Here is a 21,416-nt window from a genome sequence, read left to right as displayed (position 1 = left end):
TTTTAAGCCCACAAGGTTGCTTAAATCACATCATAAAAAAATATATATTTTTAAATATTTACCTAAGCTAACATATAACTGAACAACAACAACTACTCACTACATACAGTATGTAACAACTGTTTAACTTCCTAACTATTTATAATAATGCATGGTCATACTTTGTTTATACTGTACGCATACAATACATTGATTCATCTACTCACTTTGTACTTTAGCAAATTTCAGGCTTTTGTCAATGATTAATAATAATAATAATAATAATAATAAACCTAAAAACTAACCAGATCTGAAAACAATTTATCTGCTATAATCCATGAAGTCCATGGCCAAATCAATGATGCTGATAAACAGAAGGACAAGAGGATAAAACGCTCTAGGACATGTTCCGTACATTATATAACTGCTGCAACATGGCAGTTTTGCAAGAGCAAGCTAATGATGATTTTGCAAGTAGACACTGCTGTTCACCCCAGCCTCTTCTTGCCTTCCCAATTCGGCTCTAGGGAGAAGATGCATCCCACCCACAGACTTGGGATGCTTCCAACTTATTAACATGGGCTTGGAGAGTTTTTAATTAGCATTAATGTGCTGAAGCTAACACGTGTAGCGCTCTAACATTTCTGAACTCTTTCACTTGGGACTGGATGAGGAATTAGAAACGTGTTACCCAGAGTTCCACTGTGCTGGGACTCATTCACCTTGCCGTGGCTCCCTCTACCCCTCTCTCAACAAAATTATCTGACTCTGAAGCTTCAGAACAATAGACATTTAAGAAGTTATTTTCTTGCTACACGACCTCTGAAACCCAAAAGCAGCTTTTCCAACCAAAAGGTCAGACAAAGCAGAGCGAGGAGATGCTTCAGTCAGGTGCAAATCAAACCCTTATCTTCACACACTCACACTCATGAATGCGAATGCTTTGGGCAGACGTACACACACAAAACCACATGTCCGACAAGCACATTTTCACTTGGCTGAGCAAAGACTGGAAATCTGTGCAGCCCATTGAGTCGTTTATGCATAGACATCATGTCACTTATCCTTTGGTGCAGATTTCCAATCATTTGAACACCTGCAAAAATCCATCTAATCGAGATTAATGTTATTTAACAAAATGGGCACAATCACTCAATCTCTCTTCACTACCAAGTGACCAAATCTGAAACTGGAAATGAACAGGAGCGGCTGGAATAATAATAATAATAATAATAAAAAAAAAACAAAAAAAAAAAAACAGGTTAGTACAGACAGAAAGACCAGCCTATAGAAATACTTAAGAGGGGCTCCACTCTGCACCCTTCTGACAGTCCTGAACCCGTCTGTTAGGGTCAAATGAAACCCCATTCAGTGGAGGGGACAGAGGTTAGAGGTTAAGGGAACCAAAACACATGCCAAGAGCAGTTAACAGGGATCATGACCTATCTACAGACTCAACTCACAAGCCTGAAGCCATGTTTAACCCTGCGAGGACATCTAATAGATCTTCATGAGTGTCTCTGTCATGAAAAAAAAACATTTGAAAAACATATTTTACTTATTAACACATCTTATCACGGCTTTTATTTTACAAGTGATGCCATTCCTCTGACCTCTTAAGCTATAGTCGCCCCAAAAATATTTGGACTTGAGCCACACTTCTATTCCAGCAGTTATTACTTCAGTCTTCATTATCAAATGATCCTTCAAAAATCATTCTAATATGCCTAATCAAAGTATGGGGGAAAATGCTTAGTGTTAATAAACATTTGGGACCAGATGGTTGTTATGTATGTAATGAAATTCATACATTTTTTTGGGCTTCTTGTCCAAATAAATTTGGGGCAACTGTACAGTTTTTTGTTATGGCTTAGTGGTTAAAGATCTGTGCTGTTGACTGCAAGGTGGTAAGTCTGAAACCGTGAACAGGCAATTCATGAACTACAACTGCTACCACATGAAATGACAAGTTTTATGTTTGATCAAGTGTCATGCCTGTTTTAAAAATGAAATGAAAGTTGGGATGGATTTATTGATTATTGATTATTGGAGGATGAGTATTTCACAGAAGATTTTATTGGAATTTTTTTTTTTTTTTATATATATATGTAAACATATATACAGTGTGTGTGTGTGTGTGTGTGTGTAAATGTGATATGTTACCTTAAAAGCTGCACCTCGCCAGTCTCACGGGACTTATTACCCTTCAGGCTGATCCCTAACCCAGCTGAGCCCGAATCATTGAGATGGACCTCAAACATCAGCTGCTCCTTCCCTTCTTCAGACAGCAGCAAGGGGGCCTGCTCCTTTTTCTGATGGGAAAACAACAATGACGGAAGAGAATGGGATGAGGAAGAAGGCAGGTCATTCCATTCGAACATAAAAAAGCCCACTATTTTAGCAGAGAATAGCTCAACCTTTTCATGCCTCTTTTCTGCATGTGATGGCAATGGGGTCATTTAGAAACATAATCCATTCTCCATTATGGAGTCCACACACTGAGCTCCCCGCTTTTCCCCATTTCTTTTCTTTTCTCTTTGTCTGTTCTCTTTCCATAATGATGCTAAAATTACCTGTACACCTCTTCAGCAAAAGTTTGTTTTAAAATGAATGTTAATAAAAAGGGATGGAAAAAAGGACATTATTATATCTGTGTGGTAAAAATAATTTGTATGTCGCCACGGGAACAGGCTTCTTTTGCAAAGAAGAATGAAGGAGAGCAAATGAAGGAGAAAATGGGTTTAAAAGGGTCTAAAAGAAGTAATTATTTTATCTATATAATGGCATAGTGTCTGCTAGAAAGACAAAATGAGAGAGAGAGAGATGTTGATGCCAAAGTGTCTAACAGTGTTTTAATGTTACAAGTGAAACACCCAACTCTTTCTCTAAGCACCTAGATGCACGTTCAATAGTACATTCTCTTTAAAAACAGGATTTTACTTGCTATTTTTATATATAATAGTTTGATGTACCATGTAATCACACTCTAATGGTCACGAAACAAAGCTTGTTTCCTAGTCCAAAAGGCCATTTATAGCAACTATAGGATGCACAGATCTCAGCCATCCTGCTGTCATTATCTGGCTCGGCTCGGTGTTCATCTTCAGTTCTCTCTTCACAGCAGTTCAGTCAGTGTACTGTTTGAGTAAATGAATTACTCCGGGATATTGGTTTGTTTTAACTCAGAGGGAGTGTTAGCCACATTAAAAAAGTTAACAGCTTAAGTCATTTGTGGATTAATGCATATTGGAGACGTGAACCGTTTCAAACGATTCAGTTCGATTTGGTGAACTGGTTCAAAAGATCTGGTTACATCGAATGATTCGTGCGCGAACCGGATGTGACAAACAGCTTTGTTTTGTTCTCACAACAGACATGGAAGAGAAGACAATGCTGAATAAAGTCATAGTTTTTGCTATTTTTGGACCAAAATGTATTTTCGATGCTTCAAAAAATTCTACCTGACCCTCTGATGTCACATGGACTACTTTGAAGATGTTTTTATTACCTTTCTGGACATGGAAAGTATACTGTACACACAGCTTCAATGGAGGTACTGAGAGCTCTTGGACTAAATCTAAAATATCTTAAACTGTGTTCCAAAAATAAACGGAGGTCTAACGGGTTTGGAACAACATGAGGGTATGTTATTAATGACATAATTTTGCAAATTGGGAGAACTAACCCTTTAGGTCAGAGTGTAGCTACTAAGTTGAAAGCTCTGCATTATGTGTAGTCATAATATGCTGTTTACTTTCAAAAATCCAGTAGCATCCTTGCCATTTCTAAAGTGAATGTTTATATCCTCACAAAGCATACATTTCATTATTACACAGCATTATATATTTAAAGTTGGATATAGTACATCCAACTTTATCCGCATACATACAGTACACTCACGATTGTTATATATGATTGGTTATGTTGTCGCAAGATAAACTATATTTTTGTCCAGTGATAAATGTAAAGTTAGTTATATTGTGCATCCAATTTATTCTGCATATAGTATACAATATACGTACGTAAAGCAATATATATATGGTAAAACTCAACTGCTTGATTATTGATGAATATTGACGAATTTTCAGCTAAATTAATTAATCATGACTAATCTGCTAAATGCTCAAGGCATGAAGATAACAAACACATAAACATTGTGATTTTCTGTTAAGCTGCTTTGAAACTCTGTAAAATACGATACCAATAAAACTAAACTAACAATATAGATACATTAAATGAAAGTCTTAAAGGTACAGTAGCAAAAACACTGTTTAATTAAGAGAGATGATAGAAAAAGGTACATTGTTTACACTTTACAATAAGGTTCATTAGTTAACTACTTGATTTAACATAAACTAAGCATGACCAATACTTCTACAGCATTTAATAATCTTAGCTAATGTCAATTGCAACATTTACTAATGCATTATTAAAATCTAAAGTTTGCTAGTTAACATTAGGTAATGCACTGTGAATTAACATGAACTAACAATGAATGACTATTTTCATTAACTAAAATTAACAAAGATCAATCAATACTGTAATAAAAAATAAATTAACAAACATTAACTAATGGAACCTTATTGTAAAGTGTTACCACTACATTTGTAATACATTTTGGTTAACATTATCAATGTACTTGAAGATGGATGAAGAGAAATCAATGGAAGAAAAAAAACTAATAAAGCAAAAAAGTTAATAAAAATAAAGCAATAAAAAATAAAAATATATATTTTATAGAGACGTGATGCACAACCAGCAGTGTACAGAATGCCTAGACCTGACAGAAGCCTTGAGAACTGTAAATATTATGACATATCATTAAAGGATGAAGAGGGTTGAGAAGGCCATCTAAGACGGAGTATGTGTGGATCAGCAAGGCCTGGTTTTTCCCTGTCTACTCTGGGACTGCGGGTTTTGAAAGTATTAGTGTCACGCACTCACAAACACATGCTCGACTCAACAACTCTGAGAAGTTCTGTGAAGACTGCAAAATACAGCTGACAATGTGCCACCGGGAAGAGAGGAAAAAGAGGGGGGTTTAAGGAATTTAACCCTGAGTGGATGACCCAAACGCCATAAAGTAACTCGTACATTTCCAAGCTGTTCAAACACACAACAACAAATAATAATAAAAATTATTTATTCATGTACCAAAGCCATTTTCAAATGACATGAATCCACCATAATCCCATTTGTTTATCTACGGATGTATTTGAGCAACTAAACCCAAATGAAATACCATAAGGTTCTGAATGAAGACAAAGCTAGTCTATCAGCTGGGGAAATCAGAGGACTAAAGCCCGCTGTGTGTAGAGCTAGCAGCGCTCCTATATGATAACAGTTGTGATATTTCACCGTCGAGCCCCCTGCCAGGACCCTGCCCTGAATCGAAATGCCACACTCCATTTCCTTCAGCCATTTTCCCAGTCTATAAATGGTTTATCAGAAAGCGTGTACCCCTGTGTGAGACATATGCCTCCAGCACAAGCCATTCTCCAATAAGCGTTATTGTTTTAATCATTATGCCAAGCAAAGTCATTCAAACTGCAATTCTGACAAAGGGCATACGTGTTTTAATAAGCACCACCTATATGTCTTAGGCATATTAACAAGACATATGATGACATCAGCCGAAGCAGATGGATCACCGTCATCTACAACCCGAATTCCGGAAAAGTTGGGACGTTTTTTAAATTTTAATAAAATGAAAACTAAAGGAATTTCAAATCACATGAGCCAATATTTTATTCACAATAGAACATAGATAACATAGCAAATGTTTAAACTGAGAAATTTTACACTTTTATCCACTTAATTAGCTCATTTAAAATTTAATGCCTGCTACAGGTCTCAAAAAAGTTGGCACGGGGGCAACAAATGGCTAAAAAAGCAAGCAGTTTTGAAAAGATTCAGCTGGGAGAACATCTAGTGATTAATTAAGTTAATTGATATCAGGTCTGTAACATGATTAGCTATAAAAGCTTTGTCTTAGAGAAGCAGAGTCTCTCAGAAGTAAAGATGGGCAGAGGCTCTCCAATCTGTGAAAGACTGCGTAAAAAAATTGTGGAAAACTTTAAAAACAATGTTCCTCAACGTCAAATTGCAAAGGCTTTGCAAATCTCATCATCTACAGTGCATAACATCATTAAAAGATTCAGAAAAACTGGAGAAATCTCTGTGCGTAAGGGACAAGGCCGTGGTCTTCGGGCTCTCAGACGACACTGCATCACTCATCGGCATGATTGTGACAATGACATTACTAAATGGGCCCAGGAATACTTTCAGAAACCACTGTCGGTAAACACAATCCGCCGTGCCATCAGCAGATGCCAACTAAAGCTCTATCATGCAAAAAGGAAGCCATATGTGAACATGGTCCAGAAGCGCCGTCGTGTCCTGTGGGCCAAGGCTCATTTAAAACGGACTATTTCAAAGTGGAATAGTGTTTTATGGTCAGACGAGTCCAAATTTGACATTCTTGTTGGAAATCACGGACGCCGTGTCCTCCGGGCTAAAGAGGAGGGAGACCTTCCAGCATGTTATCAGCGTTCAGTTCAAAAGCCAGCATCTCTGATGGTATGGGGGTGCATAAGTGCATACGGTATGGGCAGCTTGCATGTTTTGGAAGGCTCTGTGAATGCTGAAAGGTATATAAAGGTTTTAGAGCAACATATGCTTCCCTCCAAACAATGTCTATTTCAGGGAAGGCCTTGTTTATTTCAGCAGGACAATGCAAAACCACATACTGCAGCTATAACAACAGCATGGCTTCGTCGTAGAAGAGTGCGGGTGCTAACCTGGCCTGCCTGCAGTCCAGATCTTTCACCTATAGAGAACATTTGGCGCATCATTAAACGAAAAATACGTCAAAGACGACCACAAACTCTTTAGCAGCTGGAAATCTATATAAGGCAAGAATGGGACCAAATTCCAACAGCAAAACTCCAGAAATTCATAGCCTCAATGCCCAGACGTCTTCAAACTGTTTTGAAAAGAAAAGGAGATGCTACACCATGGTAAACATGCCCCGTCCCAACTATTTTGAGACCTGTAGCAGAAATCAAAATTGAAATGAGCTCATTTTGTGCATAAAATTGTAAACTTTCTCAGTTTAAACATTTGCTATGTTATCTATGTTCTATTGTGAATAAAATATTGGCTCATGTGATTTGAAAGTCTTTTAGTTTTCATTTTATTAAAATTTAAAAAACGTCCCAACTTTTCCGGAATTCGGGTTGTATAGGTACAGCAGCGAATGACATTCTGAGGGCTTAAAGATGAGCAGATCCACAGCTGTTCATTCAGGAAATTATGCCGTCTCTCATAACCTTTCACTTTCTGTGTCAGTCACTCACAAACACATTTAGGTTTCGGTCTCTATTGTTTGAGAGTGAACAGACAGGTCCCTCAGAATTATTGCGCTCCAGGGAGACAGAGACACCGTATGTGTGCTTGGTGAGGACAGGAAGAGGAAACAGGGAGGTTCTCCAGGGAATCGGAGATCCCCATCAGACCACTGAAGTCTCAGTGAGTGAGCGCTTTACAATGGCTACAGTGAACAAAGCTGCGATTTACAATGGCTACAGTGAACAAAGCTTTGTAAGGCCACCCCTACAAACAAACACACGCCACAAAAAGACCTTCTGTGGAAAACTGTCAATTACATGTGATGTATAACTCACCCACCTGGGGAGTGATATTTTTCTGATACTCATTGGGGATTTTGCAGGAAGCGTTTAAGAACAATGTCAATGTCAATGTCACCTTTATTTATATAGCGCTTTAAACAAAATACATTGCGTCAAAGCAACTGAACAACATTCATTAGGAAAACAGTGTCAATAATGCAAAAATGATAGTTAAAGGCAGTTCATCATTGGATTCAGTTATGTCATCTCTGTTCAGTTAAATAGTGTCTGTGCATTTATTTGCAATCAAGTCAACGATATCGCTGTAGATGAAGTGTCCCCAACTAAGCAAGCCAGAGGTGACAGCGGCAAGGAACCGAAACTCCATCGGTGACAGAATGGAGAAAAAAACCTTGGGAGAAACCAGGCTCAGTTGGGGGGCCAGTTCTCCTCTGACCAGACGAAACCAGTATTTCAATTCCAGGCTGCAGCAAAGTCAGATTGTGCAGAAGAATCATCTGTTTCCTGTGGTCTTGTCCTGGTGCTCCTCTGAGACAAGGTCTTTACAGGGGATCTGTATCTGGGGCTCTAGTTGTCCTGGTCTCCGCTGTCTTTCAGGGATGTAGAGGTCCTTTCTAGGTGCTGATCCACCATCTGGTCTGGATACGTACTGGATCCGGGTGACTGCAGTGACCCTCTGATCTGGACACAGACTGGATCTGGTGGCCACGGTGACCTCGGAACAAGAGAGAAACAGACAAATATTAGCGTAGATGCCATTCTTCTAATGATGTAGCAAGTACATAGGTTGTTATGGGAAGTGTTTCCGGTTCCGGTTTACCTAATTAATGCAGCCTAAAAATCCTTTAACGGATTTGGATAATAAAAGCATATTAGTATGTTATGTGTATGCCAGGTTAAAGAGATGGGTCTTTAATCTAGATTTAAACTGCAAGAGTGTGTCTGCCTCCCGAACAATGTTAGGTAGGTTATTCCAGAGTTTGGGCGCCAAATAGGAAAAGGATCTGCCGCCTGCAGTTGATTTTGATATTCTAGGTATTATCAAATTGCCTGAGTTTTGAGAACGTAGCAGACGTAGAGGATTATAATGTAAAAGGAGCTCATTCAAATACTGAGGTGCTAAACCATTCAGGGCTTTATAAGTAATAAGCAATATTTTAAAATCTATGCGATGCTTGATAGGGAGCCAGTGCAGTGTTGACAGGACCGGGCTAATATGGTCATACTTCCTGGTTCTAGTAAGAACTCTTGCTGCTGCATTTTGGACTAGCTGTAGTTTGTTTACTAAGCATGCAGAACAACCACCCAATAAAGCATTACAATAATCTAACCTTGAGGTCATAAATGCATGGATTAACATTTCTGCATTTGACATTGAGAGCATAGGCCGTAATTTAGATATATTTTTGAGATGGAAAAATGCAGTTTTACAAATGCTAGAAACGTGGCTTTTATAAGGAAAGATTGCGATCAAGTAGCACACCTAGGTTCCTAACTGATGACGAAGAATTGACAGAGCAACCATCAAGTCTTAGACAGTGTTCTAGGTTATTACAAGCAGAGTTTTTAGGTCCTATAATTAACACCTCTGTTTTTTCAGAATTTAGCAGTAAGAAATTACTCATCATCCAGTTTTTTATATCGACTATGCAATCCATTAGTTTTTCAAATTGGTGTGTTTCACCGGGCTGCGAAGAAATATAGAGCTGAGTATCATCAGCATAACAGTGAAAGCTAACACCATGTTTCCTGATGATATCTCCCAAGGGTAACATATAAAGCGTGAAGAGTAGCGGCCCTAGTACTGAGCCTTGAGGTACTCCATACTGCACTTGTGATCGATAGGATACATCTTCATTCACTGCTACGAACTGATGGCGGTCATATAAGTACGATTTAAACCATGCTAATGCACTTCCACTGATGCCAACAAAGTATTCAAGTCTATGCAAAAGAATGTTGTGGTCAATTGTGTCAAACGCAGCACTAAGATCCAATAAAACTAATAGAGAGATACACCCACGATCAGATGATAAGAGCAGATCATTTGTAACTCTAAGAAGAGCAGTCTCAGTACTATGATACGGTCTAAATCCTGACTGGAAATCCTCACATATAATATTTTTCTCTAAGAAGGAATATAATTGTGTGGATACCACCTTTTCTAGTATCTTGGACAGAAAAGGGAGATTCGAGATTGGTCTATAATTAACTGGTTCTTTGGGGTCAAGTTGTGTTTTTTGGATGAGAGGCTTAATAACAGCCAGTTTGAAGGTTTTGGGGACATGTCCTAATGACAATGAGGAATTAATAATAGTCAGAAGAGGATCTATGACTTCTGGAAGCGAATCTTTCAGGAGCTTAGATGGTATAGGGTCTAACATACATGTTGTTGGTTTAGATGATTTAACAAGTTTATACAATTCTTCCTCTCCTATGGTAGAGAATGAGTGGAACTGTTCCTCAGGGGGTCTATAGTGCACTGTCTGATGTGATACTGTAGCTGACGGCTGAATGGTTGCAATTTTATCTCTAATAGTATCGATTTTAGAAGTAAAGTAGTTCATAAACTCATTACTGCTGTGGTGTTGGGAAATGTCAACACTTGTTGAGGCTTTATTTTTCGTTAATTTAGCCACTGTATTGAATAAATACCTGGGGTTATGTTTGTTTTCTTCTAAATAAGAAGAAAAGTAATTGGATCTAGCAGTTTTTAATGCTTTTCTGTAGGATATGTTACTTTCCCGCCAAGCAATACGAAATACCTCTAGTTTTGTTTTCCTCCAGCTGCGCTCCATTTTTCGGGCTGCTCTCTTTAGGGTGCGAGTATGCTCATTATACCATGGTGTCAAACTGTTTTCCTTAACCTTCCTTAAGCGTAAAGGAGCAACTTTATTTAAAGTGCTAGAAAAGAGAGAGTCCATAGTTTCTGTTACATCATCAAGTTGTTCTGAGGTTTTGGATATGCTAAGGAATTTGGATACATCAGGAAGATAACTTAAAAAGCAGTCTTTTGTGTTAGAAGTGATGGTTCTTCCATACTTGTAACAAGAAGTAGAATTTACAATTTTGGCTATATGAATTTTGCAAAGAACTAAATAATGATCTGAGATATCATCACTTGGCTGAATAATAAAGAACAGTTGCATGCGCCTTTCAAAAGAAACTTGTGCCAAACCAAAGTGGTGGTTTGGAACAGATATCTGCATCAAGGAATAGGCCCTTTCACATGACATCATGCAACTTCCGTTTTGACGCGAAACAGGGTATTCTTACTTCCGCCAGCATAGTAAAGCACTATTGCTACTAGCATGGAGTTCACCCAGACGCTTGTACAACTGCCAAAAATATGGTTAGAGGATGACTGTTCCTGTCTATTCTCATCCCCATTAATGGAGAAGCGTCGGGCATCACAGACGAACTTACCAAATACCGATTGGCGAGATTTGCTACTTGAAGTCGAGGGAGGAGTTAAAACGGGGCATTGCAGTCACTGATTCCCGCATCTCTCGCACATTGTTTGCTGTCTTTATTGCAGTTAGATGAAGTTGGTTAGATATATTTCTCAAATAAACAAATGTTTTAGACATTTACATGTGGTAACAGAAAGCCTTTTCATTCAGTAATTGATGTCCTGCTTAATACAGCGCCTGTATGTAAAATCTGATTAAAACAGTGTAACTGGGGCTCTGAAAAAAAAAACTGCTTATAAATAATTTGTTAACATTGTAAACTTTCATCTAAATACATACAATAAGTGTTTAATGAATAGTGTTGTGCACCTTGTTTCCAACCCACTGTTATTGAACTGTAAAGTGTAAATATTGTATGTGATTTGTTTTGTATTGAGTTTTCAGTTAAAGATTTTTCACATTATCAAAGTTCATATATATTTTACATTGATTTATTTTTGGTGTGTTTTCATTTATACAGGACAGTAAATAAAGTGCACAAGTGGGAGAGATTGGAGGGGACAGCATCAGAAAGGACCTAAAGCTGGGACTCTTTCAAGGATCACCTGAAGCACAACCACGCTATATGCACAAGGTTGTTGGTTCTAACATTTTAGGGTCCCCCTCGGTTGAAATCCCGTTCCGAGTTCCCCACTGTAAAAAAAAAAAAAAGATGCATTCTGGAGGCCCCTGGTTGCAGGTTCCTCTTCCAACACATTTTTACTGCACAAATGTACACATCTCTTGTTTGAGAAACATCAGTAAAACGTTTTAAAATGTTTCCACAGAAATTATAGTTTTCCACCAAAATAAAAGATTAACTGGTTTCAGTCATAAAAGCACAAAGGTTTTTCTTGCAAGTGCACAAACCTTTAAATATTGCATTTGGATTGTTCTTCTACAGGCTTTTAACAATAAATACAAGCACAAACACTGCAAGCTAAAGTTTGGGATTATTTGCATCTGTTTTATACAGTATGTTTCAAAAATAAAAATACTGTTTTACAATTTTGAGGATGTGCCAGTAATTGCTGCCAGTAATTTGAACCTTTATAATGTACAGATTTGATCTAAATGCAGACTATGTTAGGACAGAATATTCACCTGTGTTGAATGTTTGACGGTGAAACAACGTTGCGTTATCAACGTTTATTCAATTTGCAAAATTGACACCTAATTCAATGTTAATCCAACGTCTACAGAACAACCTTAATTCACCCATGCTGAAGGTAAAATGGTGAAACAATATCAACATCGATCCAATTTGCAAAATCGAAACATAATCCAATGTTGATTCAACCATGGTACCGGTGAATCAACATTGAAATGCCAGACCGTTCTCATCCCAAGGCGTCATATACTGACCCTTTTGACATTTCGTCAACATCCTACGCACATGGCACCCTCTAGCGTCAATATTAGACGCAGATAAATATGGGCCAGAAGGCACCTCCTAGCGGTCTAACCCTAACCCTAACCCATAATCTGTGTCTCATATTGACGCTAGAGGGTGACATATGCGTAGGATGTTGACGAAATGTCAAAAGGGTCAGTATATGACGCCTTGGGATGAGAATGCGTTAGAAATGCCGGCTGGGTAAGCAAAACATTTTTGCAGAACTTTCACAAGAAAAAAGATCCAATTCCTATTGTTAATAGTGTAGCAATTTATGAGGCACAGATCACAAAGAAGTCACTTTCAAACCAAGTTGCTTCCTGTTGGTCAACTTGAAACCAACTTGAACTTGTTGGGAAATGCAAATCTTTTACCAGATGGTGTGGATTCCTATTGAAATGAATACCAAAAACAGTGGTCAATGTGACTGCACCCTGATAGAGATTTTTACAACCATGGGGTATTTGGAGCAGATTTGCTTTGTGTAAACACAACATGCATATGTAAGTATTTTAAATCTGATGACTTTATCTATCATATGAAAACACCGGAAAGATGTTGATTTCTGAAACTGCGCTTGTATTTCTCTCTTCTGCAAAACAATGCAACACTCTTTCTCATTCTTATTCAATCACGTCTGCCAATACAAAACAGAATTGACAACAGAATACATGCATGCATGCATGCAAAAAAAAAAAAAACATCAAGAAAAACACTGCAAACATTTTGCCAACACTTTATAGATTTAAACTTGCAATTATGTTTTTGCCATTGGCTTTTTTGCATCACTCTTTAAAGGACTTGTAAAGATGACAATGTGTTTTGCTTGTGGGTTATAGTACACACTTGTCAAGCTTAGGTGATATTTCAATCTCACTTTTGTTAAACGTCCTTTCTGGATTTTATTTTCCAAATAAATTAGCCGTTAGGTCTTTCTTGTGGAAAGTTTCTGCATGACTGCCCCCACAAGTGTCAAAACTTGTGAAAGACAAACGAGCTCAGGTGTCTCATTAAGGTCTGAGAGTCAGCTTTACACCCACAGTACCAAATGAGTTTAGTTTAAACATTAATTGCATTAACAATGACCCCTCTAGCAAAATTAATGATAATGCTAAATGTTACCCATTATGATATGAACTACCAGGAACATTTATTTGGTGTTAATAACAGGGAACACTGCTCTAATAAGTGTTACCCAATATATCAGCTTTAAAAATAATAATAATAATAATCAGTTCCATTACTACATCAGTTTCCTACTCTTTGGAAAAGCATTCTCATCTGGAATGTACCAGCAATGTCTAACATGCAGACTTGGTAGGCAGCTCTCTAAAGTTTAGCAGACTGCAACACTTGTGCATCTACAATATGCAAGGCATAATGGGGTAACTGTGCCAAATGGATAATTTATACCTCCTTGAAATGAGGAAAATACAGCAAAAGGAAACCTCAGGGTCATTGTGCTTGTTCTATTTCCTCTTGATTTAACACAAGGAAGGGGGAAGGAGGTATTAAGAAGAGGAAATGTGGTAGCAAAGCCATCGTCCTTCACTTTTACTCTATCTGTCATTGATCTGCTCAAACTTCCCCCTTTGGTTTGCCCACAGGTTCTCAGGAAATCAAGACTCAAGGCCAGAGAGAGAGAGAGTGTTACAGACCATTAATGCATTAAACACACACTGAGCTTTAATGGTCTCTTTAGCTTCTTTAGTGTTGAACACGCTGAAGAGACAAAAACACAGGTGTTTCATCAGAGTCTGGTAACAGGAAGGAACAAAGAGAGAATGTTAAAGAGGGAGTGAGAGAGACAATCCTTGACAATCAATGATGCGATGTTAAACAAGAGCAGAATTGATTCTCTTGATGTTCTTGCCAAAAAAAAAAAAAAACACACACACACACACACAAAGTAAACATTTAGTTCAAACATTACTGAGGGCTTGTAGCTGTGATTTATAACTCCCAGTCATAGTAACACATGATTCAAGGTGCACTTAAATCACTAAAAATTACCTTGAGACTTGATTAAGACTCATAAACAAGATTTGACTTGGATTAGAAATTAGACTCAGTAAACAGTGAACTTGTAGTGAATAATGTATAAACTAGTAGTGAACAGATACTGACTTTTTTGAGGGTAATAATTTATTAGACAGAACCTTAATTTATTAATCAATTTATTAGACATAACTGTTAAAAATTGTGATGAAATAACTGGAGGATGCAAGATGCAAGTAAACAAAGTTTAATTAATGAAAGTCAGAAGCAAAGACACAGGTCGGGGACAAACACTCAGGTGGTGGTTGAAGCAGGGACAAGATGGTGATCCGGTGGTGGTGTGGTGAAGAGCGTGTAGAGAAAACCCAGGAACCGTGGAACATCCAGACAACACGAAGAACTGACGAAATCCAGACGACATGAAGAACTGACGAAATCCAGACGGAGAGCTGAGCTGACGAGGCACGAGGACAGGACACACACCGGGGAACAACCACAACGATCTGACAACATGAGAGGGAAATTACTGGCATATAAAGGAGGTGGAATCAATGACAGCTGGTGACAGCCGATTCATGAACCGTGACAAAAATAGACAGTAAATTAATGAAGGAGATTTGTTGGTCTGATGCTAACTCACTGAAATTATGTTAAAATAAAGGTCCAACACATTAACCAATGCTGATAATTAAAAAACGCCAAATATCAGCCGATATATCAGCTCTGGTAAAATATACCGGTCTACTGCAAACACTACTACTACTAATAATTTTAATAATTACTATGATGACGATGACAATGATTTTTATTATTACTTTCATATCTCCTGACGACTAGGTGGCGTTGTGCCGAACTGTGCATACCATCAGGTCATGGTTATAACCAAGCAACAGCCTTCCGCTCCCTCTCTTTAAACCAACACGTCAGTGACTAAAACCGAAATCATCGACTGGCCACTGGAGGCTGCAGGCGCGTCGTTAGACATGGGCATCCGGGGCTTCAGCCCCGGATGTTTTTTTTATAGCCCCGGATCTCAAAAAAATTAATTTATTGATAATTATTATAATTATTATTATTATAATAATTTTAATAATTTGTATTTATTTAAAAAAAATGACCGGGTCTTTTAATCTATCCTTCGGAATCAATCATGTATTAAAGACGATTAAAATGTGTTCAAGCAGATCAAAGTTACTATGGTTACAGCTTAGAGTGCGCGCCTGAGGAGAAAGAGCTTTGGGCTTTACTGTCATTGTTGTTTGTGGCTTCTGGTGGTGGCTATGGACATTAGACACTTTTTAAAAAGTAAAATAAGGAGGCAAGAAGAGTTATCTACTGGCGCCGTTCCCTCATCATTAAGCTCAGGTCGGTGAAGGCTCTTTAGCAAACCCTGGTCTAAGGTACCTAGCCCTGTACTTACTGTGGTATTAATGCAGAACAACATGTACTGTATATATAAAGTATGTGGGACCTTACTATTTCGCCTATAACTAATCCATTTTGTGAGCCATAATCCGTTTCTCGTGAAGAATGTAGATGAAGTAGCCTATACATCTGATTTGGCGATTGAAACACGATGTGTAAATTAACGTTATTCCCCTCAGATGGATAGCTAGCTAGAATACCAGGGGCCGTATTACAGAAAGAGTCTAAGATAGGATTTTCCCCAATTGGTATTACCGAAGCAAATACTAAATAACTTTAGGAATCATATCTTCCTTCATTCTTTTTATTTCAGGTTAGGAAATCCTAACATCGCTAGCATCAACTTTTCTGTCTGATAGGCTACCTATAGCAACCGATGTCACTTTTCTCATCTCGCGAGACGCGAGCTAAACGGCTTTTAATCGCTGTTTTGCTGCCGTTTTTTTAATGAAACATACAGTGAAAATGGAGAATTAACAACAACTCATTCATTGTTTCATTCCTATCATTGAACTTTAAGTCAGGTGACTATGGTGCGTTCACACCGGACGCGAATAGTGCGTCAGGCGCGAGTGATTTTTATGTTTATGTCAATGAATGCACAGGAGCCTGCTTGCTGCTGTCATGTGGTGAAGTGACACAGTTTATAATGTTATATTATGTTTGGCCTCAATAAATTATTTTGTAATATGACTAAAATGCCTCGTGTGGTTCTAATGCACAACAAAGCAAATCTTTCACATAAAAACTCTTTATGATTTTAATATTCTACTGTCTGGGCTAAGCGCCTAATGTATCAAGACCCTAGCAACGCCCCTGGGAGGCTGGCCCCAAAAGGGAGTCAGTCCCATAGACTCCCCATTTTAAAAAGCCCAACTTTACAGCAGAAAAAAAAAAATGTTTACAGCAGGGGCGTAGATTAGGCGGGGGACGTGTCCCCCCACTTTTAATATCATGGAAATTCGTCCCCCGCACTTTCTCGGTCAAGTGTGTTCGTATAGAGGTTTTCAAGAGCTAGTGTGAATAAATATAGATTTAAACTCAAAGAGACAGGATAGTCTCCTAGCGCATGACCTGATATTTTATTCGGACCCAAGGCGAGATGAACTTCACGTAGCGCTAAACACTCGTGTGTGTGTTTCATTCATTCTCGAAGCCGGAGCGCGCTCTCGCGCAGAAAGTCATAACAGGAAACTCCTAATATGGGCAACAGCGTCCAGCTATCGCTGTATGAAAACAGTTGTTTTGACAGAATAACTGAAACTTTTGGAAACACAAAGACATTAATATAATAAATGCGACAATATATGTTTTTTCAAGTCATCTCCAGCAGGTGATAAATACAGTATATCAACAAAACAGTGCTAATTGACATAAATTTATTACAGTATAGAAACTATTCTGCCTTATTATGTGATAAATAAGTGTTTGTAATATATATATATAATATTATTTGATATTGTCCAGCAGTTATAGATCAAATAAATGCAGGCTTGGTGAGCAGAAGAGACTTCTTTAAAAACTTTAAAAATCTTACTGTTCAAAAACTGTTGACTGGTAGGCTATAGATTACAGAAATGTTCTATTGTAATGCTTTATATTATAAAGAAATTTTAATATATAAAATTTCTTACCCCCTCACTTCTGAAAAGATGACTACGCCCCTGGTTTACAGCCTGGTACAAAAAAATTATTTTGGTCTATATAGCTAATTTTGCCCTTCGTGACAACTGTGTGGGTGTGGACGGGCCTCATTGTGCATTATATAATATATAGGAATTATATATGCCTAGTATAAACTATATATATATAGGTGGATAATATAATGTAAACAATAAAGTGCAGTGCACTATGGGTTATCTCACTTTAATACTCAGAGAGAGAAAAGAGGATTATTCTAATGTTCTGGATCTGGTCAATTCAGCACATCTTCCATCTAAAAAAAAATGTTTGGTCTATCTAAATATAAAAATATTTTCTTTGGTCTGTATTCTCAAAACAACCTTTCCTACAGCTACTGTATTATATATATATATATATATATATATATATATATATATATATATATATATATATACTGGATGATCTCATCTCTGTAATGCATTATGGCACATAGGGATACATTGCTTTATTAACCCTCTGGGGTCTAAGGGTAGAAAAAATTAGGAAATTGTGTACTCTCCTCACACAAACAACAAATTCATCTATATCACTGTACAAGAAAATTTCAGTGGTCTTCTTTGCCTGAGGGCATTTCTGTTCCTATCCGACAAAGATGTACGTTCAACTGAAACTAATTTCATCAACCACCAGGAAGAAGTATAGTGCTGTCATTTGCACGCAAACCAAAAAAATAAGAAATATTGTATTACCCTGAGTCTTATTAATGTCTCTTTATAATTGACACAGTATTAGATATTATGCAAAACACAATCCAACTACATAAGTGAGTGCAGCTGGGCTGGCATTAGCTGCAGCAGGTCTGTAAGCACTGCGAAAGACTGGATAAACAGAGCCAAGAGCCGACAGGCCGGCCTGTATGCTGGGGATCTTCAGGGAAAAGGAGGATTTCAAATGTGAGGGAGTGTCAGCAAGCTGCACTGGTCAGACATGAACTTACTGAGACATACGGCCAGATGGGTATCGGCTCGTCTTGAGCCAGTGAGGTCATAGTGATGCCTGAAGTAAGCCAATGTGCATTTTGACAATATAAACAAATACAACAACAAAAAGTTATTTCAAAGAGAAAAACTGAGGATGCAAATATGACAGTTGCAAATAATCTAATAATAGTTATTAATGTCTGGGAATCGAAGCCAATGCTTCCAGGTTAATTAACTCTCCTACGTGGGTCCTAAATGAGAGTAATCGGTTATATCAAACATCCCTATACAAAAAAAATAAATAATAAATGACATTGTGAATATGCTCTTTCTGTAACAACATTAAAATACTATCTAAAACACAGACAATGAATAGACAACAATATTGTGTTAAAATGGTGAACTCGTGATATTTCAAGAGATCAGGTTATCCACAAGGATCGTTTTCATATGTTTCATATGCCGGCTGGCATCACAATTATTATTATTATGTATTTAATTTTTTTTTGTATTTATTTTTTTTCAGCTTTTGTCTAAGTATTTAATAGTTTAAATATCCTTTAAATTAAAAAAAAATGTCATGTCACATTTCGTCATTTTGGTCAGTTTGCTCTGACTAATACTAAAATAGGATCTAATTTTAGCCAACAAAAGTAACGTTTACTTGATCATGTTTGGCAAGGTATTTGTGGATATATTCCGAGAGTTTTGGAAAATGCAAGCTGCTCTGAAAAGACAATTTATTCAGAGACAAGCAATAAGGGTGGAGCAGGCAGCAGGCAAGGATGCAAATTCTGACATCAGATGGGTTCACTTTCATGATTTACGATGAATGAACTGATAATACCAACTGCAAACCATAGTTCACCGGACTCCGGATCGCCAATTTAAGAGCACCTTAGTTTGGAAAACCTCTTTCACATCAACCAAACAAACTCATGTCCAAACCACAAACTGCTGTGAAAGCACGGTAAAAGCTTGGTTGGGCTTTTGTTTAGCCCTGAGCAGATCCTCTGTAATGCCGATCCGCTGTCGCTGATAATCAAATCCTGTAAAAACACTCAAAAGTACATGACTTAGACCCATGGAGGCTTTTTTGGGGGGGGGGGGGGTGGATCATAGGCCTGGTTCTGATTGGGGGGAAATAATCTTGCAAGAGAGAGCTCATATCATTGTGCTCTACATCTCTAGCATGTTTTTAAAATGATTCTTCCATTTGGGAAGCACTCTACCACCTTTCAGCAGTGAGCAGGTGGTGAATTGAACACTAAAGTGTGTGTGTGTGTGTGTGTGTGTGTGTGTGCGTGTGTGTGTTGATGGTGAGATGTCTTTGTAGTACATCCTGTACATGCATTAAGAGAGAGCAGCAGATGGTAGAGGAAGGTGTGGGATAGACTCATACCACCATTACACTCGTACACACCATTATCCACAGCATATCCCAAACTCACTCACATTCACAGCCTTCTCTCTCGTTTATTCCTAATTCTGCTCCACTGTCATATTTTACTCATGTTCTCTTATTCAACATCTGCTAGTACTAGACAGGACTTGGTAATACATGGTAATATATATATATGTATATATATAAAAGGTTGTATCAAATGACCCAACGTTAAGTGGCTGATAAAGTGACTAAATGAACGATTCAAATGACCTATTAAGACACTAACTCGCTGCCACCTAATAATGGTTTTAATTTCAACATTTAATGTACAATTTCTTTTAATTTCTTTAATTTTACAGTTGTGTAAGCTTCCAATACGTGTTTTATACCAGATTCAAGGTGAATAAATCAGTAGTGCAGAGAAGTCAGAAGAGGAACAAGAAGGACATCAGATCAGGTAAAGATGATCCTCATTCCAACAATAAAAACCGGAAAGAGTAAAGAAAAAAAAAGATATTTGAGAAATTCTTGATTCAAGAGATAATTAACAAAATCTCTAAATGCTCTCATATGTGTGATACATTTGTGAATGGAATTAAAAGAAACAATATTTAAAATGTCGCTTAAATCCATCAATGGCAAAAATCATTGTGATCAACATAGCAGTAGTAGTGCATATGCACCATTTGGCAAACTTTGTCTGGCTGTTACTAAACAAAGCCATCAGTATGGACTTAATTTCACCAAATAGAGCATCAACAAATACCCAGTGCCTTTCATCAGGCCCAATTACCTCTTCACTAGGAGCCGAATACATTTCCCCTCTTAAAATGATGTCTCCAAGAGCCACATGTGCAGTTACGAGAGACACATGTGGCGTACGATAAACCTCTCTGCTTACTGCACACATGCTAAAGTGCACTTTTTACCCCACGCATGCATATGGAAAGGCCCATTCACCTTGCAGACCGGAGGCATCATTAAAGGCAACACGGGTAAAAGCACAGACACTCACATAACCTCTTAAACAAACAGACATCTCTACGATTGCTACGATGGAAGGCAGAAAGGCTAAGAGTGAAGTTTGTCCATGAGTAAAGCAAAACCACTGAGACGTGGACTCTGTAAAAGACTAAGGGGTCTGGATTGACGTCCGTAACCTTGTCGTTCAGGAAGAGGCTTTATTTACTCATAAATAGGCAGAGACTGAAAAACCAAGACTCGTGGGCCAAGAGACTTCAGAGTGCCAGTGATACCAACATCAAAGGTTTATTGTGGAAGTAATGCAGGTAGTAACAAGGAGGTCTGGATATGAGATTAAGGAGCGCAGAGGCCAGCGTCCCGGCTGGGTTTGACTTCCTCGGATTGTGTTGGACGAGCCAGAGAGGGGAACACCATAACAACAACATTATCGCATGCGCTAACCGCTCGTCTTCACAGCTGGAGTTCTGGGAGAGATAAGGCTTTGTCAGGGCCCTTATTACCCAGCCTGGTGCCATTGTTGGCGGGCTGTTTTGAAGTACA

The 21,416-nt window shown here is 38.0% G+C and overlaps 1 pseudogene; it reads right to left on the bottom strand.

Annotated features, from left to right (window-relative positions):
• Nucleotides 1-21,416, bottom strand: part of LOC132152577 (partitioning defective 3 homolog B-like) — a 340,755-nt pseudogene that overhangs the window by 194,021 nt on the left and 125,318 nt on the right.

The sequence above is a fragment of the Carassius carassius genome, chromosome 11 (genome assembly GCF_963082965.1).
Source record: "Carassius carassius chromosome 11, fCarCar2.1, whole genome shotgun sequence".
NCBI lineage: Eukaryota > Metazoa > Chordata > Actinopteri > Cypriniformes > Cyprinidae > Carassius > Carassius carassius.
Note: the sequence above shows the minus strand (reverse complement) of the source record. Positions and strands in the feature narration are given on the sequence as shown.